The sequence below is a fragment of the Xenopus laevis genome, chromosome 9_10L (genome assembly GCF_017654675.1).
Source record: "Xenopus laevis strain J_2021 chromosome 9_10L, Xenopus_laevis_v10.1, whole genome shotgun sequence".
In the NCBI taxonomy this organism is placed as follows: Eukaryota; Metazoa; Chordata; class Amphibia; order Anura; family Pipidae; genus Xenopus; species Xenopus laevis.
This window is the reverse complement of record NC_054387.1, coordinates 42,212,486-42,236,518: the sequence shown is the minus strand read 5'-3', so window position 1 is coordinate 42,236,518 and position 24,033 is coordinate 42,212,486. Positions and strand designations below refer to the sequence as shown.

The following is a 24,033-nucleotide window of genomic DNA, read 5'->3' as shown; positions in this document are numbered from 1 at the left end:
ATCAGTTTAATGCAAGATACAGTAGATTAAACATTAGTATTAGCAGATGCATAGTATTAGTATAAGAGCACCCATACTACTGTATCTACTAATCATTCAAGGACAACAAGTTTCTGTTAATCATTATATGGCTTACTCATTGCAAAGAGATCCTGTGCAAAAACAGACAGTATGGATTCACTGAGTTTTAAGATGGCCATAGACGCAATGATCCGATCGTACGAATCATTGTACGATCGGATTTTCCCATCTCCCGACCTGCCACTAACCATTCCGATCAAATAAAGTACAAAAGAACAGATCAGCCGATTTCTGCCACTCACAGCAAACGTTCGAAAGTTATGTCCGACCAAAGCTAGTCTCCCACTGAAAATCGTATGATCGTTATACATGCAGAGTAGTGATGTGCGGGTCGCACCCGACCCTATCCCGCCCTGCTGCAACCTGCGCCCGCCCGCACCTGCACTTCCGGGATCCTTTTATAGACCCGTGCCGCCCGCCGATGACGTCACAAAAGGGGCGGGATGAGCAGACGCGAGACTATAAAACCGGAACCCGGAAGTTGGATGCCGGCATTTGAAGGTGGCAGGCGGGGAGAGCAGGAGAAGAGCTCAACCCGCACCCACCCGCGAGGAGCAGTGCGAGGTCGACCCAAACCCACCTGACCCGCGTGTAAACCCGTGGGTATTGGGTCGGCCCGCACATCACTAATGCAGAGATATTATCGGCAGCCGACAGAAATGTTCTAACCTGTCTGATCTACCAAGCGACCGATCTCCGCTGGACGAAAAATGTTGGGACTCTCCACAAACGGTCCGAAAATTTGTACGATCAGATCTTTGCGTCTATGGCCAGCTTTACCGGCATGAGTTACCCAACTTAACCTTCCTTTTTGTGATTTTGTAGGGGGCAATTCGATTTTATCGGTCTACTGCAATTAAAATCAATCAAAAACCTTTGATTGGTTGATCTGGGTTTCTACACTAAAAATCAAAACCTTTTTCTTGTTTATATTTAACTTCTAACTTCTGAGCCCCGCAGCAAATTCAGTGTAGGACCCCAGAAAATGATTTGACCTATTCTACTAAAGCTGGCCATAGATCTAAAGATTTTTGAAAGATCATTTTGTTATCGTGAGACCAAGATTATCTTGAAACAATCGTTTAAATGTACGATTTGTCCATCAACTAAAAAGACCATTTCAAGCGATGTTGTCTAGTTGAAGCCAAGAAAACTGATGGGAGCTGCCTGCTTGGCCCTGCAAACATAGATAAAAAATTTTAACCTGGCCGATCAATTTTCTGACAGATGTTGGACGAAAAATCGTTAGATGCGAGATCATTCGATTCCCACTAGCTTCACGATAGTTTGACGGATTGGGTGGATTGCACTAAAATCAGTCGTTCACCAAAGAAAAATCTTTGCGTCTATGGAGACCTTAAGATATAGTGAAATAGCTTATTAATTAGATCCTTACTGTGCCCTCTACACTCCAGCCCCTCCTGCAACCCTGTAGGGTCTGCATGCTCTGTAGTTACGCCCCTGTGTATTGTACTTCAATGGCGGAAGGTTGGGGAGAGTGTGTGTTTTGCTAAATGTACCTGGGAATAAGAAGGTTTTATTGTCACATGATAAGGCTTGTGCTGAGACAAGCACTAGCTCCAGGAATATACCATTCCCAGCAGCAAATGGTATGGCTGAGGTCAGATGGAGAATATGTTGCTCTTCCATAAAGACGTTTGGTTTCTGCCAATATCTGCAACTGTTATTTGATTATTTATTATTAAAAAAAATTTATGTTGTTAAAAATATGTTATAGGGCATATTTTATCAATATACAAATATGTAAGTATCATACTGCACAGAGCTTATGGCAGATTTTCCTGTGTGTGTATATGAATAGTTAGAGGTTTGGTGTGAAATATCTTTTTAGCCTTCGCATCTCTTTAAAACGTAGAACATAAAGACTATGGGGGGAATTCACAAAAGTGTCGGGAACGAAAAAATGTCTTTAAAATGTCGTAGAAAGTGTCGTAGCAGCAGCCGACAAATTCACAGAGCATTTCTCCGACAATTTTCCGACACTTACGACACTTTTGAATTAGTGTCGTTAAAAGTGGGCGTGGCTTTTTCGGCGCCACTTTTCCCGACATTTTTATGAATTACTCGTAAACTCATTTTTTTTACCGACAATTTTTCAGACACTTTAGGCTCTCCAAAATGAAAATGTCAGTCAAATTGTCTTTTAAAAAGTCTTGGTAAATGTCGTTTGTACGATGAAAAGATATACGACATTTTAGAAAATTGACAGACTTACGAGACATTCAGAGATGGTAACATCTGCTTTTGTGAATTTGCCGTTCATACGACATTTTACAAATTTGTCGACCGCCACTTCTGGGTGACTTATTTTACCGACACTTTTGTGAATTCCCCCCTATGTGTTGAGCATAAAAGTGACTTTAGGGTATTTTTGCCTAAGGCCCAAATTAATCTGTGCTGTCATTCCATAGGACAAAAAAAAATCCCCCCAGATCAGGCCCTTCAGCACTCTACATTCAGATCCACCAAAGCATAAGAGATTAGCTCCCACGAGAGAAAGACATGTTTATCATTAGAGATTTTTTTTTTTAATAAAAGAGCAGTTTTTGGCTCATTAAGAGAAAGAGTCAGCGCCTATTTTACGAGCTGTTAAATTTGCAGAGGCGTAGGATAAGCGTGTTAAACACTAAATTGCCCTAAGTCCCACTGACAGATCATTGAGTAGCTTCTGACTCTTTTGAAGTCATCGGGGCACAGAGATTGACGGAGACTGATTTACACCAGCGCTGCTAATTTTTTAAAGGCAGAATCGTAGCATGAATGCAGTGGCCCAGCTGAGGATTTAGAACAAATGAAGGGTTTGAAATGAAAAGCTATTTAGGGTAACTGTTAGGTAGGATTACCAATCTATTGACTGCAAGACATTTATGCGAATGCAATTAGCAGGGTCACACTGACTTCATTTAAAGTGAGCTAATGTTAACAGGGGGTCTGCTATATGGTGACAGATCTATTACAATGAATGGTTCCTTTGCTGTTATGAAGTATTCCAATTCTTATCCATTTTGCCCAAAAGAGAAGGATGACATTTTTATTTGGGGAGGCTATCAATAGATGGTCCTCCAAAGGGTAGCTTATAACCATAGTTATATATGACTGATGGTCTTTTTATTTTTTTTTTTGGGTGGGGGTGCTAAGTTTCTGTGGATGAAACTGGCACAGGCTTTTTTTAATGCATTTGTTGACAGCAGAGAGGCATACATGTGTTCTCAGAAGAGAATCATGTTAATACCAGTGATGCTATTTTCTCACCATAGTAGTTGGCTTCATTGAGAGCTTGTGATGATGTTGAGTTTTGAGCAGGAGAAGAAAGATGCCACAATCATCTGTGCCACTAGCCTTAGACCGGTTATGCAGTTTAATTATTTGGCCCATGGATTGAACAACCAGAAGGATAGCCAACCGTCCAAACTGTATTGTTTCAGTCGCTGGAACCTATGTTTGAATAACAAGAAAGCAGGAGATGGGGCACTCGGGCTGATGGATGGTGTTAAAGTTTTTCACAACTACTCTTAATCTAATATGATGTTGGTATTGGCCTTACAGATCATTTAGGTACTGTTCCTGCACAGGGTCAGTTAATTCTAACAGCCTAGCTTATCATATCTTACTTTGCTGGGTTATTTTGCTAGTTTTTGTGCCAGATTTAACAGACGCGCATGGCACTGGCTCTACTCCCATCCTTATTCGTGCCAAAAATTCCACAGGTTAATGTGAGATTTGGCCAAATTTCAAATTGCGGAAAAGTGTATGCAGAAGCTCAGTGTGCAGTGTTGCTTTGTGGAAGCTTTGCATGGTCAGTTGATCCTCCTCGATTCTTCACCATAAACACCAAAAAACAACCAAATCACTTCTTCATGCAGAACAGACTGTTTGTGTATAATTATGTTATTTAGGTTTTTCATTACAATGGTGGTTTCCCTGCAGAGGCTGAATACATGAAAGCAGGTCAGACTGTTAGTTTGTGGGTCCTGAATAATTCACAATTTATTTGTGTAATATTGATCATTGACAGGTTTAATGGGCAGGGAGCCCTAAAAATGTTTTTGCTGTGGGTATCAGTAACTTTAATAACCCCTGTCCTAGCTATACTGGTATAAATGTAGTCATTCACTCGCCAACAAAAGCTGATGACTATCCTTTCTGGACAATTCAGTAACTTATTTGCCCATTTATGAGGCCTGGCCAACTGATATCTGCCTGAAAATAGGCCAGATGTTTGAAAATTCAGATGGACGAGGAATACAACAGCGATCTGACATGGTTCTCATCTGACAGTTCTCTGTATGTCCCAATAGGTGATCTGATTGTGGCCCAGCACAAGGGTGGCTAAATCAGGCTCAGATCCAAGCAAATCTGGCCATATAGCACCATATTAAGACTTAAAAGAGAATAATAGGAGAGGATTTATGGCATGGGGTCATCACTTATCAGAAGTGCTACATCAGTGTTTCTTATCCTTTACCTTTGGGCACCCAAGTTAATTTGGGGAATCAGCTTTGCAACCTACAAATTGTTTTGCAACCAGTTTTACACCTCATTTTCATTACAATTTTCTGTTGAAGGAAGAAATTTTACATGATTGATAAGACCGTGGGGACCTTTCTTAAACAGCATGGAGACCCTCTGTTTAGAACTCAACCCATAGATGAAGAATAACCCACTGTGCTACCTGAATGATCTGACTGCACGCAGGTCAGCAGTTGATTCCTGAGCAACCAATCACTAAGTCTGTCATGACAGGTGCTTCTCTCCTTGCCCACCATAAGCCACACCATTGAGTGCATTCAGTAGTGAGCACTGTGGATGGGGAACGCACAAGGTAACTTTCCTTAGCATTTAGTTGCCATTGGGAAATCTGACTCACATTAGCCACAGGCAGGTTACTTCTGACCTTCAACGGCCTGTGGCTTTTCTGCCAAAGTCAGGGTTTCTACTGTAAGCAGCTGTGTGGACTCATGGGCTGAGTATGTTTTATTCTCCTGGATACCAAACACTTTGTGCACTTTTACCCGTTAACATGTCTGTCTTCCCATTTTCACTTCTTCTGCCCTCCGAGCAGGATATTGCACAACATCTATTTGTCATTCAGGCAATAGAGGTCTGTGCCAATTTGCAATTGTGTGCATTTTGTTTTAGGTGTACACCTAGCATTTGCAGCCCACCCTATAAAAAAACAGAAAAGGTCAGTGATTTATTGCAAACCCTTAATTGTCTAGTTCCTGTTTCATAAATATAATAAGTATATAAAAGAAAATAAAATAGTGGGAGATAAAGTATATCAGTCACTACAATTAACCGGATATCCTAATTTCTATGTTGATATATTATGAGGAAGTAATATTACATTTTATGTCATTTGTTTTAACATACCAGGTTTAGCCTGCTTCCCTGTAGTGCAATTCCCAGCACCTATGCAGGGACTTTAATAGCAGCTGGTGAGGTGCAAGTTAAATAATGCCTGTACTGCATTAAGATTCATTGCTAAAAGCCATGGTCAGATAACAAAGTGCCTCATTCTTTTGAGTGCTCTAGAAAGTTAGGCGAAATGTTAATTTTTTTTTAGAAGCGTGGGTCTGGAAAGCGCAAGGCAATGTAATTTGTTGGAGTCTGGGTATCACCTTCCTTGGCTATTTGTCTTGGGTTGCTGCTTGAGCCAAAGCCAACTGGCATCTGTGAATAGAACTGAGAAATCTTCTCTCTTTATAGTTGTATATTTTGGACTTTGAGAAGAATAAGGGCAGGGGTGATGCAAAATGTGTTCGCGAAGGGGAAACATTTCAGAGACCGAAGAACGAGAGAACATGCCTTGGAAGATGGAAATAAGCAGGTTCCAGATACTTGATAATGGGAAGAAAAGTGCCAAAAATAATGTTGTTTAGAAAAATGTACTATCTCTCTGGGGCAGCTGCACAAGCCGGTAGGTACATCAGCTATAAAGCAAGTAAAATCTGAGCCTCCATTCTGCTATTACTATAGATTGCTAGTATATCGATACAATTTATAAAATCTGAAAACCTGAACTTTATAAAAAAAAAAAAAAAAAAAGGATATTGAGGTTTTTTGCCCTGATTTAGATGCAGAATTAAATATGGCCTCAGAGTTCACATTTGAATGCAGAATCAGCCACGGACACCCACAAAGATGGAGCAGCACAGAGCTGCAGAGGTATAGGAAGCTATTTTCTCTTAGAGGGCTGCTGGTATAGCAATGCACTTTCAGCAAGGAGGACTTTTAGGCCTTGCCAGCATGTTTCATGTCCTGTGGATTTGGACTGACACTTTTACAAAACTTTTTAATTCTGTTTCTCCGATTCCTCACAATACTGCTGAGATCTGCTTCTTGCCTGTGAGGCCTGCCAAATTAAAGGGGTTGTTTTCCTTTAAATTAACTTTTAATATGATATAGAGAGGGATATTCTGAGACAATTTACAATTGGCTTTTATTTTTTTTTATTATTTGTGGTCTTTGAGTTATTTAGCTTTTTATTCAGCAGTTCTCCAGTTTGTAATATCAACAATCTCGTTGTTAGGGTCCAAAGTACCCAAGCAACCACTCATTGATTTGAATAAGATTTTGATTTGAATAAGAGACTGGAATATGAATAGGAGAGGACTTGAATAGATAGATGAGTAGTCAAAAGTACCAGTATTGATAAATTTGTAGCTTTACGGAGTATTTGTTTTTTAGATGGGGTCAATGACCTCTATGTGAAATCTGGAAAGAGTCATAAGAATACGTTAAATAATTCAAACTACAAAAAATACAGCATACTTGACACACTAAAAGGTAACTTAAAGGTGAACCACCCCTTAAGGAGAATGGGCTGACAGTTATAGTGCGGTTTGTACATCTGCCTGCCTTAAAGGAACAGTGACATCAAAATATAAAAGTGTTTCAAAATAATAAAAATATCATCTAGTGTCCCCCTGCGCTGGTAAAACTGATGTGTTTGCTTCAGAAACACTACTATTGTTTATATAAACAAGCTGCTGTGTAGCAATGGGACAGCCATTAAGGAGAAAAGGCTTAAATTACACAGCAGACAGCAGATAAGCTCTGTAGAATATAATATTGTTATCTGTCCACTATTTAACCTGTGCCATATAGCCTTTTTTCAATTTCCGCCATTGCTACACAGCAGCTTGTTTATATGTACTATAGTAGTGTTTCTGAAGCAAACAGATTAGTTTTACCAGTGCAGGGCAACACTACATAATATTGTCATTACTTTAAATCACTTAAATTTTTTGGTGTTACTGTTCCTTTAACGCTACTAATCGAAAGACATGAGCTTTGTGGCAGCCTGGGAAGCATCAGGCTTTCTTTCGTATGACAGAAAGAAACGGGTAACATAATAAAGAAAGGTGCAAAGTATGCTATAAGTCTAGTAAGCCATAGCAACCAATCAACAGGTAGCATCGAGGGGTTAGCCTTTTGAAAACAAACATCTTGTTGGTTATTACATCACATGCTGTGTTCTGTAGTATTCTGCAGTAGAAGAGTGAGACTTCCTGTTTAATCTCACAACAGGAAGTGCTGCTGTTAATGTTACAAACGCTGTCTACTCACCTCACCTTATGGCAACAACAATAAAACATTTTCTATTAATTAAAGGTGTTCACCTTTAGGGCAGAGACACACGCTCAGATTCGGGGGGCGACTAATTTCCCCGAATTGCCTCCCACTGGCTAGAATTTAAATCGTCGGCGGGATGTCACTCTGGGTACTTTGTTTTCCGAAGTTTCCTCGTGAGGCAACTTCGGAAAACGAAGCACAACAATTGCCATCTCGCCGGCGATTTACATTCTAGTCCCCAGTTTGGGGAGATTAGTCGCCCTGAAGAAGAGGAGATTTGTCGATAGGCGACCAAACCCCCCGAATCTGAGTGTGTGTCTCTGCCCTTAAATTAGCTTTAGGTATGATGTAGAGAGAGTTATATTCTGAGACAATTTGTAATTGAGTTTCATTTTTTATACGTGGTTTCTGAGTTGGCGTTTAGCTTTTTATTCAGCAGCTCTCCAGTTTGCAGTTTCAGCAATCTTGTTTCTAGGGTCCAAATTATCCTAAACAGAGCCCTAATTGTGGGGGGTGTTAACCATCATCCTACAGCATTCAAGCATTCTCTTGATGTTTTTAAAAGGTTCCCTTTCAATTCTGGGCCTGTGTGTGCAGACATCATTCAGTGACGTCATGTAGAGCATGCACACATGTATAGTAGCATTCATCGGCTTCAGGAGAGCAAATGTGCTTGTGGCTTCTGCGCTGTATGGGTGCCCACCGTGCTTCTTCCTAGGTTGATAACTCTGAGGAGAGGCCTAATTAAAAAGATAAGTAATAAAAAGTAGCAATAACAATAAATTTGTAGCCTTACTGAGCATTTGTTTTTAGATGGGGTCAGTGCCCCCAATTTGAAAGCTGGAAAGAGCCAGAAGAAGAAGACAAATAATTAAAAATATATATAATAAAAAAATAAAGGCCAACTAAATCATTGCTTAGAATTAGTTATTCTATTACATAGCTTAACTTCAACTTAAAGGTGAACCACCCCTTTAAGGCTAACATGTCGGCTTCCATTGTAGTAATAATGTACATAATCACTATATAAAGGTAAACTTTTGGTGTATTAAAGCAGTAGTTAACGCTTGAGTATATAAAGACAACCCTAGTGGAGGCATGCAAATAATTAGGTCCTAATACTGTCATTCTCTTCCAGTCCGTTCGCTGAACCCTGCTTCCTAATCACCGAGGGGCTGTCAGTTTGCAATCATGTCTCTGGTCAGATGTCCCAGCAGCTCCACTTATTGGAAAAAGAAAAACATTGCATTCACGAGGGGGCCACAACATTTCCCCAAGGAGAAACAAAACAAGCCTCAGTGCAATAAGGTGAGTAACGCAGCACACATAGCATTTGTAAAACATTTACATTCTCTATTTCCAGCCTACATATATTAGAGTTTTACTGTACTTTAAATATTGATGACATTGCTTTTCATAGAAGAGGAATTTGTAATTAAGCTTTACTGCTCCTTGATATTACAGCAGTCTACTTAGCTAAATGATAGTGCTGCTAGCCAGCCTATGGAAATCTTCTGCAGGGTTCCCCATCCCTTAAATAATCAGACTTAATAACTCATCTAAGGCAGATGTAGGATTTATTTACCTCTCTCCCTATAAACCTAGCAGGACTGTAATGCTGGAAAGGTATTTACAAGGAGGAGGCCCCATATTATCAGCGTCACAAGGCACTTGCTTGTTTTTTTCTGTTCTGCGGCAGAAAGGAATTCTATAGCAGAAGCAACTTAAAGCGGTGAAGGGAAATATTTCATGGATTTATCTTATGGTCTCAAATTTCATCAGATTGGCATTGCCCTGTGCACCGGGTTATACTAGCAAGGGGCAGGGATGGTGTTTTGTCTATCAGACTATATTATAGGCATCCGCATTGGGTAAAATACAAGGACAAAAACGAAGCGCCGCATGTGTCATAACGCAGGCGACTCTCATTACAGCCGGCGCAGGAGAAGAAGCAGCAGTTTGGGGAGATTAGTAGCCTCAAAGAAGAGGCGATTAGTCAACAGGGCGCTAAATCTCCCCGAATTGCCAGGTGTGGACTAAGCCTAAGCGTGGGACAGAAACAAGGATGAAATGGTTTTAAGCATAGGACAGAGACATGATGAAATGGTGGGAGGATTACTACCTGCTTTCTTTTCATTTCTCCTTCAGAAATAGCATTATGTAGCAACAGATAGGCACCTAATATCAGGGCCGCCATCATGGGTGTACAGGGGGTACAGCTGTACTGGCCCTGTCCTAAAGTGCTGGAAAGTTCATGCAGTGCTGAAGACCCGAAGCCACAAAAATACCCAAAGTTGAAGTCCTGAAGCCGTGAAAACACCACCAATTTTATTTAAAAAAACTTTTATGTGGGATCCTGGCCACCAATTTTTCTTTAAATTATAAGGGGGCCCTGACCACCAATGACTTTTTACAACGTGTGAGTGAGGGGGTTTAGCTTTTTTAGTGCTGGTGTCTGTGTGGGCTTTTTACTGTGGTGTGGGGCTTGGGGACGGGATCTGGGGACCAGGGGGACCCAGAAAATGTTGCAGTATGAGGCCTTATGATTTCTGATGGTGGCCCTGCCTAATATATAGGGACAGAGACAAGGGAGACATGTTGGAAGGGTTTCTGCCTACTCTGTGTTTTATATTCTTTACAGAAATAGGGATGGCCAGTAATAGATAGGTGCCTAATTTATAGGGTTTTTGTTTTTTTTATTGTAAACTTTATAGGGACAGTGTTGGAAGGGTTACTGCCTGTGTTTCACTAAATAGGTGCCTTATATATAGTGAGAGAGACAACTGGAAGCATGAAAAGGGTTAATACCTGCTCTTCTGTTATTTATACAACAGAAATAGTAAGTAGAAACAAAAGGTGCCTAAGTGTTACTGTCCAATCTGCTTATACTTCCATAGGCATCAAAAGCAATACAGTATATATTTATATATGGTTTAAAGGGTAAGGCATTTTTTAGTAGCAGTATGCACAAAATGTCGCTGTCTTAAATATATTGATAATGGGTTGAGTGCAGAGGACCTCTTGTATTTGACTATATGTATTTTGTGGTCACAGCCTCATTGCACCCCCGCCTAATGGTTTTAAAAAATAGTGGTGAGCACAACTTTCCCTTGTTTGTTATAGTTATACAGGAGCAGTGACCAGCTCCAAGTTGTAGCTCCCACCCTTCCCAGCTATAGTCAGGTGATCACACTGGTGTCTAATAAAAAGGCAGCCAAGTATGGAGGTTTACTTTGAAAGCAGCAAGTAAGTTGCAGGTAAAATCTAGTCCCTTTGTAAAATGTATAATGAAGCAATAGAATTCTTAATGAATCAGATAAAATTGAGCATAGGACTGGGCAGATATGGGATGACTTTGACGTAGCTGACCAGCTTAAATATATTGCAATATATGGACAAACAATCCCTGTTTTGTTTAAAGGGTAAGGCATTTTTTAGTAGCAGTATGCACAAAATGTCGCTGTTTTAAATATATTGATAATGGGTTGAGTGCAGAGGACTCTTGTATTTGACTATATATATATATATATATATATATATATATATATATATATATATATATATATATATATATATATATATATATATATATATATATATATATATATATATATATATATATATATATATATATATATATATATCTGGCTTTACCCGAAGGACTGACTGCTGCTGATTTAAGGTAAATGACAAACAGAGAATACATGGGGTGCTATAAGGACTGCTTTTTTTGAATAGCCGTTGCATATTGGGTAGTCTTTTCGTGGCAACTCCAGTTTATCTATCACTGAACTGATGGCTTAGATAAAATGAACCATGAACAGTTCACTCTTTGCATCGAAGCATAGATTATAGTTTAATAGTATTAGGTCTGGACATACAGTAAGAAGAATTGAGATACATTGATTAAAGCTCTACCGCTTGTCATTAGTCGAAATGGTGCAAGCTCTGTTGCTGTCTCTTGTTGCGGTCAGTATTTGTATGTAACCAGTACATTTAATATATACATCTATCATATAGTGCTGCAGAATTTTTGGTGCTTTATGAATGATAATAATGGTACCATGAGCCATAAGGTGCACTACAATGCTCCAGTACAGCCAATAAAGTATCACAAGTTTCTGTTTTTTATATGGCGACCAATACAAATATAAATAATACCCCATATGCATATGAGAATTTCTTCTTTGCTTTTTTGACTCCTGTTAGAAATTGGGAGAGGAGTCCTTTAGTTTTCTTATCAGCCTGTTAAGGGGTCAGAAGGCAGGAAATAGTTAAGGATCTGTATACAACACTCTCCACTTAGTCTGCATCTCTCCACTTTCATGTCACCAACCAGCTTTCCAAATCAGCAGATAAAGTAATCGCCGCTGTTACAAGCCTCTCTGGTGCCACGGCAAGTTGCAGGACCCTTATTAAAGTGGAATTACCAGACGTTGTCATGGCTACCAGCTCCTAATTAATAAATATGTCTCCTGCTGAAAATGGGTTACGAAGGGCAGGCAGGGGGGAGAAGGTTTAGGTGTAGGCCCTAGTGGGGGCACATTGCGAGCTAAAACTTCTAATAACGCTCCTTCTCACCCCCCGTCTCTGTCTTGTGGTTACCCCCAAAAAATAGGTATGGGAAGAATGCCGAGGCCCCTTTTGCTGTAAACACGATATGAAGGGAAACTCGCTGGAAACTGTGTAGGAGAGAAGATGCTTTGAAAGAAAAGCATTCACTGGGTTTTCCTCTCCTGCTCTGTTGCTTTAATAAACAAATTAGATTGTAAGCTGTGGCCAAGCTGTGTAACTGCACTCTGCAGGAAAAACACAGGTCAGTAGCCAATCTACACCTTTGTATTGTGCACTCCCCAGGCCTAGTTTCTTTGGATGTCTTTGTTTGCAATCCCCGATAGTTGTAGCTGCTGATTCCCATAGCACTGCTATTTGCTTCCATCGATTCTGGACATATCACATTATCCGCACACCAGTAGCCCCCCAGCAGAGTGCATGCGAGTTGGACCAGCGTATACTAATTATATAGGGAGCTAGAAATCTGATTTTCATGTCCATCACTGTCCATATATAAAAGAAATACAATAGACACCGTACCTTTCACCCGATATACAATAAGGTCTTCTGCTTCCTCTGGTGCAGGGCAGATTGTCCAGCAGAGTTATGGAATTGTATATCTATGCTCCACTGCTAGTACCAGAAGAATTTTGACAGTAAAAAGTTAGGGATCCACTATGTTTTGGTTATTTTTGTCACTAAAAATGACCTGTGGCTGTAATATAAATCTTCGTTGTGTCTTAGCTATGTATTATAAGGCTACAGTTGGTTGGCCCCAGCCCTCTTGAACCTCACCACCCTAGGCCTGTTACTTCACTTGGATCTATAGGGAGCATTCTGCAGCGGCTGCAACTTTTTCAGCCCCACACAAGCAGGGGGTGAACTGCTCTCCTGTTCGACCCCCCAGTCCGATACTGTCTGGCAGACGACAAACTGTCCCATGGGTCATTGCTCTAAAAATGCCTCATATAGAGAGCTCCAATAGACAGATATGCAAACAGTTTAGACATATCTAAGGTGGGCCACATTGCCCAGCCACAATACCCCAGGAGGTATGATACTATTTATCAGTGGGGCTGGCAAGATCTAACTCTACAGAAAGGGTAGGTCCATGGTTTTGGGTGATCAGAGGAAATCCATCAATCAGCATTTTGCATATTATATTGTATATTCATATAAAAGAGTAAAAAAATAGTTTTAAATTGCAGGGGAGCTATTATGTCTGACAATAGAAAATTGAGGTTAGTGTTTCTGAAAGTTGCAATTCCCTCTTCCGCAATACATTTTTATTTGTACAAAAGGCTACATAATCCCCTAGAATCACTCCCTGCTTGTCAGCTCTAGATACACTATCAAAAAAGAGACCTGCTAATTGTAGGGCAGCAGTTAACGACGTGCTGAATACAGGGCAGCGGGATTTACTGCGTGAAATGATTGGAGGGTGGCAGGGACCTGCCCGTCCCGACAAGCTCATTCCCTCTTCCCTGAGAGTCAGTTGCGCAGATCCGTGTCAGACGCGGCTCATGTCTGAGGCTTTTTCGGACAAAACACCCAAACAGTAATTAAGTCAGCAATGCGTTTACGGAATTATTACTTGAAGCAGAAACTGTGAACACTCATTTTACCAAATATAACTTAAAATTACACACTATATAACACTTTATATGATACATAAACATTATGTTATGCTTCTGTAGAGCTCCAGATTCAACACAATCCAGGTAATATTCAGTGATAATGTGAAATCTTGTCCTATAGTTTAACAACTCTCTCTTATAAATTGATGTGCCATGGTAGAAAATCTGGTCCTTGTTATTTAAGCACCAAATACCCACCTTACCATTACACTCTATTCAGGCCCGGACTGGCAATCTGTGAGTTCTGGCAAATGCCAGAGTGGCTGCTGTAAGTTGCCATAAGGCAATGCACTCAGACATGCAACTGCCTAGGGGGGTGGCCCTTAAGTGCCTAAATGGTAAGAGCACTAAAACCCCATACCCCAGTTCACTGGTTTTGCAGCAAAATGGTGGGCTAAGGTTTGGTGCCTAGGGCAGAATTGAGCCTAAATACTTCATTTATCAACATATGTGGCATTGTTTTGGCTGCTGTAACAGTTTTTTTAAGAACTGTCAGGCCTGACAATAGCAAAGGACAGACAAACTGTTTTCAAAAGCAATTAGATTTTCAAATAAACTTTAAATTCATTGAGCATTTGTAATTAATGCGAAGAATCTTAAAGTTACATTTCCTTTATAATTTGCCCCAAATTCTTTAGTAGGTGTGTGTGTGCAGAGGCCTTGCACATTTATACTGCTGCCCCCACCACCATCACCATATCACGGATGTGCTTAATGTAAACATGGAAAGCACTACAAAATCAATAACTCCTTTAACTCCACAAAACTCTCTATATAATATGATTCTGTTGCCATATCGCTCCCGGACCTCAGGGGATACTTTTGCTGCTGTTTTCTAATTGACATAAAATGTGTTTAACACAAAGTAAATATGCTCCCATACAAGCAGTCTATCCCGTGACCTGGTTTGGCTGGAGCAACTGAAAGAACATCGGGCCAGGTGGAATCCCCAAGGTGACCACTGTCCTTCCACCAATCTACAGTCTGGACTCCAGATGTTCTGCTGCGAGGTCCCTGTTCAACAGCTGTGTCCTTGAGAAGTCCCGCTGCTGGTTTCATACACCCTGGAGAAGCTGTCAGCCTTCTCGGGGCACCTTAGTACATTCACAAACACTAAATGCTCCAGGGCAAATAAAATGAGCATGGTATGGCAGCATGGAAGTAGTGACAGAATGTGAACTGCTGGGGCTATCCACCGAGGCTCGATTGCATTCGTCGTAGCATATGGTCTCTTACACACAGTTCAATGAAATATGTTTTTTTTTTCTTCACTCCATATGGCTTTAGCTTAGCCCCTTCTTAATTCAATCAATACGCTACAGCTCTCTCCTCCCGCACATTATTTTGTGATTGACGTTGACTTGATGGGGTGCAGTAATTGATAATGAGGCCAGGGTACAATAATTGGATATAGCCATTCTTGTGTATCATTATAGTGGAAGACTATAGTATGCCATGGGAAGTGACATCAGGCTAGCTCTTATCTCCCATTTTGTATTTTTCATGTGAAAACAGGCTTTGGCTAGTGGCTTATGACACTGAATTTTGAAGCAGAAAGGTTTGCTCTATTGTATCTCTTTTGGGGTAAAGGCAATGGGATTTATTTCCTTGTACTTTAAGGAACCGTAACATCAAATAATGAAAGTGTTTTAAAGTAATAAAAATATAATGCAGTGTTGCCCTGCACTGGTAAATCTGCTGTGTTTGCTTCAGAAACACTACTACTTGTTTATATAAATGATCTGCTGTGTAGCAATGGGGGCAGCCATTCAAAGGAGAAAAGGCTCAGGTTACACAGCAGATAAGCTCTGTAGAACATAATGGTGTCATCCACTATTTAACCCAGGGGTGCCCAAAAGGTAGAGCGGGATCCACCAGTAGACCTTTAGCTAGTGATCAGTAGATCTCAAGACACTGTCGGCAAACAACTTGACTAAATTACTTTCCTATTTCATGTTTTTCATTCAGATATTTATTATGTGAAGATCACATAATGAATAGTTGAATGAAAAACATGAAATAGGAAAGTAATTTAGTAATATTGTTAAATATAGCAATAAAAATGAACTCATAAATCAATATAATATTTAAGTAATATTTTCCATGGAACAGAATGCTAACAATGCTTTTATGGATGTAGATCATAATGGCACAACATCTCTAGAAGTAGACCTCACATTTTTAAAGTATGGCCACTCCTGATTTAACCTGTGCCATATAGCCTTTTTTCAATTTCCGCCATTGCTACACATCAGCTTGTTTATATGAACTATAGTAGTGTTTCTGAAGCAAACAGATCAGTTTTACCAGTGCAGGGCAACACTACATGATATTGTCATTACTTTAAAACACTTTCATTTTTGTGGTGTTACTGTTCCTTTAAGGAACCTATAAGGGGTGTCTGTGGGTTTATACAATATTTCCAGGTCAAGGGCCAAAATGATGGTGTGCCTGACCAATATCTGGCTGGGGTTCTGCAGCCAGGCTATTTATGGGGTCTTCTCTCAAATACGCTTCATTTGCCACTTTTTGATCTGATTCTTGGCCTAAGGGCTAAACCATATATGGACCTTTGTTTACATGGCTAGCTTTATTGTCCCTTTTTAGAGCCTTCCTTCCATATAATATAGCAAAGGTGCTTATTACCCAGTTTTCCATGACTTTGGTCAACAGATTGATTTAAAGAGCCTGTACAGAATCTGCATCCATGCATAGCTTATAATGATACTGAAATTAAAAAGATGTGTACTGCTTAAAGAACATGGCTTTTGTGTAGGGATATGGATACCAAATACTGCAAGCTCCGGGAATATGAGTATTGTGGTGTTTATACAAATGGCCTCTAGGTGTCACTGTGCACATGAGTTGTGCACAGTACTTTCTATACAGCTTGTGTTGTAAGAGTAAAGCTACTGTTGATGTGTAATGGCTGCATGAACCTGCTAATAAAGCACTGTTATTCTCTACTCATCCTAGGCTACCAAAACACAACAAGTATTACATAAAGTGCCTCTATGCTGCCTTTAAGACCTGACAGAAAGAACCAGCATGTGGCACTAAGAACAAGATATGCCACAGTTAGTAATTCAGCTACCTGATACCCCTATAACTCAGCATGCCCAGAGCATTCCCATGAAAGGAGAGCAATAACCCATGCACGCTTCAGTTCTTCCACTTCAACAACATGTTCTCACAGTAGAACCAAACATCTGCAGGGATTAAAGGCACAGGGAGACCAAGGTGCGCAGTCACCTTTCCGACAGATTTCAGAGGCAAACTGCAATGTACAAGCATGGGGTCATGATACGTTCATATTATTCTCCGGGGAGCAGAGGTGGGAGAATTGTTTTAGCAAGGTTAGATTTTTTTTTTTAATAAATCAATCGTTTGAACTGATTTGTAGGACAATTCACAGTCATTGGCGTTTTTGCCTAAGGGAAAGTTACCGCTAACAATGCTTCGTATAATAGTGAGCTCACAGGTGTGATAATAACTGCTGCTCACAATGAATGTGTACTGTAGACTTAGTGCTGAACAAAGAGCCTCTATGCTGTGCAATAGGGACCACCTGGTGTATTATCTGATGCTTGATGGGTCTGGGTGATGTAACGCCATAATGTGGAAATGTTTTATTTACATTCAAAGGTCATTTCTCTGTGTGTCCTGTGCCTGCAGCAATAGCTCCATAGTTATGGAATCACTGTCATATTGTATGATACAATCACTACCTGTGCCTTCTCACTCTACTCACAGCCATCTAGCACCACGTTCTACTGGCAGATACATTACGTAGCTTTAAAGGAACAGTTCAGTGTAAAAATAAAAAGTGGGTAAATAGATAGGCTGTGCAAAATAAAAAATGTTTCTAATATAGTTAGTTAGGCAGAAATGTAATGTATAAAGTCTGGAGTGACTGGATGTCTAACATAATAGCCAGAACACTACTTCCTGCTTTTCAGCTCTCTAACTCTGAGTTAGTCAGCTACTTGAAGGGGGCCCACATGGGACATAACTGTTCAGTGAGTTTGCAATTGATCCTTAGCATGCAGCTCAGATTCAAAAACAGTTATGACCATGTGCCCCCCCCTCCCAAGTCACTGATTGGTTACTGCATGGAAACCAATCAGTGGAAACCAAGAGAGCTGAAAAGCAGAAAGTAGTGTTCTGGACAGTTGCCACATTTGCAGCAGCAAAAGTCAGACAAGGAGGAATGGACATTAACATAGTGGTGGAACCATGGCATCAGGCCAATGATGGGGACGGGTCAGTGAATTTATGGGCAGGGCTATGATGTGATACAATGCACAGTTTGATGGAAGTTGTTTTTGCATACCTTGGTGCAGGTTTTGATTGAACCAGACAGTTCCTTGAAAAAAAGCAAGCTACTGTTTCTGGTTCAACATTTCCCCTCTGTTCTCATATAGAAATTAGGAATGTGCATGAGAAAGGCATACAAGGCAAATAGCTGTGTGAGAAGGATGTCCCACTGACATCTGAGCCCTCAGGTAGTTTTTTTTTGGCATCCCTGTGGGCCAATCCAACACTAAAGGGAGAAAATACAGGTCTATTGCTATTAGTACAAGGTTGATTAAGGGACTGTGTAGAAATAAAAACGTCAGACTCAAATCTATAGACAAGGGATTATGGCTAATAAATATAAGGGTTTCAGAAAGGAAGAGGAGGAGCCTTTATGACCGTAAGCATGCCATTAAGATACACATGTATAATAATAAAATGTATGGGAATAATGGAACCTTTCCATCATTAGCACATGCCAGAGAAAACTGGGTCCCTCTAAACAGAGTTTGCCGCAATGCCAATTGATTGGGGGCGAAATGATATTTTGCTGGCAGAGCCGGGAGATATGGCGCTGAATGGTATTAACATAATGTTAGCACAGATACGGGTGTTTAGTTTCATACATCCACATCTGAAGCGAGCAGTCATTGTGCCCATTAATACTCCCATATTCACCGCCGCACAATGAAAAGAGCAATTTCCTTCCTTACTTCAGATCAATGGTTTCCCCATTCAATTATACCGCCGTAATAATTGCATTACGCTGAGAAACCCCTTAATAGCTTATTTGTGTATGTGTGCTTGAAGCCTTTTATAGCAGAGCGCTGAGACGGCCTGCAGCATCTTGCCACGCTTTAATCACTGAAGTGGCTCTTCCAGCTTTGACCGTGTCTCCAGCTCGGTAATTATCACCTAAAAATCTATCCAAGATAAATGACTCTGCTATGCTATATTTCATCCGAGTATTAAGAGAATTACTAGATGCACTGAGAGAGAAAGAGAGAGAGAGGCTGATAGAACGGCCATGTTATGGCAAGATCTAATCTAGAGGGGCCTTCTCTGCCACTTGGGTGTGGGAATGTGTCAGTGAGGTCATTTTGGGGAACACTGAACATATAAGTCAATGGTACAATTATCAAACAGTGTTTAGAGTACTGTCATCTTTTCTACTGATTGCCCACCCCTTCATAATATGTAACGGTTATAGCATTTGAGACATCCAACATCTTTATAGCAGTGTACTTAAATAAGCCATTACACTATCACACCCACCCAAAAGAGAGTCTAACCATGGCCATACACACACTGATTTGGTTGCAGGCCCGGACTGGCAATCTGTGGGTTCTGGCAAATGCCAGAGGGGCTGCTTTAAGGTGCCATAGAAAATCAGTATTGAGTGGACTGGTGGGGGCTGTTTGGGCCTCTGTGTGGGCTGATTGGGCCTCTGTGTACCTAAAATGCCAGGCCTTATTTTAACTCTCAGTCTGGACCTGTTTGGTTGATATCTGGTCAATCCACCTAAGTAAAAGGTTAGTCAAACAGAACACTAGTTAATCTATTTGCATTAAGTTAATATAGTTTTCATTTATAAGTTGATATGTAATAATGTCCCAGTAATTCTGGAGGCTGAAACTTAAGGCAGCATTTAGAGAAGTGATCCCCAACCAGTAGCTTGTGAGCAACATACTGCTCACCAACCTCTTGGATGTTGCACCCAGTGGATGTTGCACCCAGTACTTATGTTTGAATTCCTGACTTGGAGGCAAGTTTTGGTTGCATAAACAGATGAACTTCCAAACAGAGCCTCCTGTAGGCTACCAGTCCACATAGGGGCTACCAAAAGCTAATCACAGCACTTCATGTATTTGGCATACATTTTTCATGCTTATGTTGATCCCCATCTATTTTTACATTTGAATATGGCTCTCGGTACTAAAAAGTTAGGGACTCCTGATCTAGAGCATAGGTTCCCCCAAACTGTGAAGTAGGTCCCCTAGAGTTGCCACCTTGCTAATTAGAAAACCAGGGTTTCAAGGGGCTGTCCAGACAATATTCCATCAAGCCATGTGACATAAGAGCCCTGCCCACAACATCGAGACCACCCCCAAATGTCACCACTATGCGCCATGATGACCCAGTTCCACTTTCAACGTCACCATCTCCCCCGGCATCATCACCCCACCCCCTTTGTCCAACTTTTTCTGCCAGCAAAGGCATTCTCTTGCACCCCCTTAGTGCTCTAGCTCTCCCCCCAAAGTGCTTGTCCAGTCTTTGCTGATGATGTTGCACATTTGTATGCAATTATGCAAGGGAATTAGCGGCAGCTGGAATGCGAAGTTAGTTGTGTCCATATTTGCCATGCAACTCTTATGCTTTGTTTTGTATACTTGTGGTGCAATTTGTGCACAATTTTCCAAAATAGAAGCTAATTTGCATTTATATTGTTGCATCTCATGCAAGCTGCAGCTGGAATTCTGGGGAAAATGCTGTTTTGCAATTTTCAAACATTGCCCTGCATTTGTACTTGAGCCCTTGTGTTCCTTTATTGTTATATACAAATTGTGAACTCATTCAGTGTACTTTGGGTTTGTAGTATGGAAAGCAGTGAATTGAAAATAGCATGGGGGGTTAAACAGTTATTTTCAGGTAAGAGACTTTAGGCTTAAACATTTATTTGCATGAGTTCACTGTGTGTGCTTAGTGGGAACGGTCATGCAGGTCCCATGCGATCCCAAAGAATGTAACTGTTATTATTTAGCCAATGATTAAGTATTAGCCCAAATAGAAGACCTTGCTCCTTTACTTGCAGTGGGTTTTACGTAACATCAGCAAATAAGTTGAAGTTGCTGTTCAGTAACAAGTATATATTTTTTTTTTTTGTACAAGAAAATCTATCCAACAAAGCAAGGAAACATTTCCAATCTCCCACATACATGTACTGTATAAGTCTGTTGTAGGGTATTGTTCATTGCACATAAAGGATAGATAAATGTGGCTTGTCACAACACCTGGACTGGATCTTTAGTGAACTCAAGACATTGACTGAACTGTCATATTATGAAAATGGGAATCACAATGGCAGTGATATATTTGTTTAGCCAATGGCCTGAATGAGCAGAAATGAAGCTGTAACTCCTCTTTCTTCTGGCTCTACCGGGGGCACGTCCATCCACCAATCTTGCACTGTGTAGTGTAGATCAATAGTCAGTCTGTGCAAACTGCTTGCAGGGGCATCGATGGTTGGTTCAGAATTGGGCCAATCAGTGTGTTTTACGACTACCTGTAAGCTTGGGTGATTTTAACCATTCTGCCTGGCCAGCTGGTTGGTTGCAGCTTTAAACATGAATCCTGCTATCTTATCATATCACAGATGGTCGGACATGTTTGAAATTTCAGCTGCCAGTATACCACATTGGCCAGTGCAACTTCAGCTGCTGGGGGTGTGATGGCACAAACCACCCTACCCCATGGGGCCCACTGAGAGAACTGCGGAATGTTAAACGCTGTTTACCCAATAATCAGTAAGTGTGATTGGGGGTAAGGGGCTAGGAATATAGATATGTTTATGTTATTGGTGCCAGCTTGTATCCAAAGTGCTGAGAAGAACTGAGCATGCTCATTAGCCAACAGCAAAAGTAAATTCCTGAGGGAGGGGGCAGAGTAGGTTAGGGGAGGAGAAGGAATTCTAAGTGATTAAGGGGATGCTGCAACTTTACTATTAACCTTTTAACAACCAGAGTGGCAGTTATTTAAAGAGGCCGCTCAATGATTATACTTTTGTGTGTGTGTGTGGGGGGGTTACATGTCCTTTAAGCAGGAGAGGGACGATTTTACCCTGTGTATTAACAGCACAGTGTTGCAGTTCAACAGTAGCCTCGGGCTGGACATGAAATGATAAGATGTGTGTTTAAATGCCCCTTCTTTCCAAACATAAGACTGGCTGCCCTTTCTGCACTTAGCTATAAGGAGATTTGCCTCATTAGGGATATTATCGAGCATTCCAACCAGATTGCCAACGCTTTCCCGTGTACCTCTGACCTATGAAAGGGAACAAAGGGATGGAGTGATTTAATCAGATTGATGTCTGCTGGGCCAATCTGTGACAATATAAATCTCCGGAGCAGTATTAGGCCCACTCGGGCACAGACGACAAGGCAGTGACAGCGTCTCTTACAGTCGAAAAGTTCAGGTCATGCCACATCGACTCCAGCAAACAATCCCCTGGCAGCCCCTGGCATCCATCACCACCTAACTGCCCTGACCGAAGTAGTTTAAATCAAATGACAAGTCATTTTCTGTCTCAAGAGCTGCTCATCAGAACCAGGCACTGCTATCTCTGCAAGAAACCCTTGCCTCATGTACATTGCCACCCAGGGTTCAGAAAAATCATTTTAGGGCCTCCTTATAGGTTTGTAATAAGAGATCTTTCATAAATATACTGAAGCTACTGAAGCTGTTTAGCAGTCAGTGCTCCATTGGGCACAATGTATCATAATAGAAATGTATACAAGGACACTAAGATCAGTGGTTTATTAATATATTTGGACCCACCATGAGGGTCTCCCGGTAGGTCCAGACTTTGGAGCCCCCTCCCCCCAGGAGAAGCAAAATTACAATCAGCCCTTATTTCCACCATGCAACAGTTATATACCTTAGCACTTAATACTTCAAATGTTTGAGAGCGACCCCTCAATACTGACTTCTCTAGGGGGCCCTTGGAAGCCAAGGCTGTTGCTTGCCAGGGGTCTCCCTTAGCTTACATGGAATGCAGGTAACAAAAATAAGAGACCAAGAAGTCTATAAATGACTTTAGCCTGTGATGCCAAGTCATAACCAAATGCCTTTATCTTAGAAACCCTCATCTAGGCCTCAAACAGGAAAAGGGTTAACCACAAGCTCAAAGGCTTAATAGCATAAGCAGGGAATGAGTTAAATGCCCTGAGCATGCCCCCAGGTTTCCACTGGCTCCCAGAAATTCCAGGAATGGGATTTAATCACCAACCAAAAGAATGACTGTACAATGGGATCCTTGTCAGTGCTAATGCTTTTCCCAAATGGAGCTGAGAATGGAAGAGTGGAACAGGATACACAGAGAGCAGGTCCAAGCCTACCACAGGTATCCGCCCCTTGGTGCTGCTTGTTGGGTTCGGCCTAGATAATCAATTCCAGAATTAAACCCATGGGGGGGGGCCTCTCCGTTTTATATAAATCCATATACTGCACAGGACAGGGTATAATGATAGGAGTGAGTAAACCATGCTATATAGTGACGGCATGGCCAGAAATTGCAACAACAATTAATAAACTTGCTCACAAACAGTGTCTTCACTGAGCTGGATGTAGAGCGAACATGGCCGAGACTGAGGCTAAACTTCTGGGTCCCAATCACCTTTTCTTTCTGAGGGTTCTGGGTGCAGATGGGCTGCCATTTGTGACCTTCATTAATTAGACACTCTAATTGTATATATATGTTTGTGCTCTATTTGCAGCTTATCCTTGGCTGGTGACACCATTGGATTGCTGGGTATGGAAGGAATTGGCTGGCAATGACAGGTTGAACGTTGTAGTTCAAATCTCCTGGTTAGTGATGGGCGAATTTATTCGCCAGGCGTGAATTCGCGCAATTTGTCGCCGGTGAATAGATTCGTGAAACGCCCACGAAAATTTGCTGGAGAAAGTTCACTGGTGTAGTTTCGTGAATTTTTCGCCGTTTTGCAAAATTCACTGGAAATTCGAGAATTTTTCGGCAAAGTGAAACGGCGCAAATTCACCCATCACTACTCCTGGTGATAATGTAGGACCTCCAGTAGGAAAATGTTTTTTGCCCATGGGACATTTAGGTGTGGGCTGAGGTTCGCAATAG

At 41.1% G+C, this 24,033-nt stretch overlaps 1 long non-coding RNA gene across 1 annotated transcript in view; it reads left to right on the top strand.

Annotated features, from left to right (window-relative positions):
• LOC108701058 overlaps positions 1 to 24,033 on the top strand; it is a 170,702-nt gene that overhangs the window by 93,660 nt on the left and 53,009 nt on the right. Inside the window, exon 2 of the long non-coding RNA XR_005964103.1 lies at positions 8,819 to 8,988. This is a non-coding gene — a long non-coding RNA (uncharacterized LOC108701058). The remainder of the gene's footprint in view (positions 1 to 8,818; positions 8,989 to 24,033) is intronic.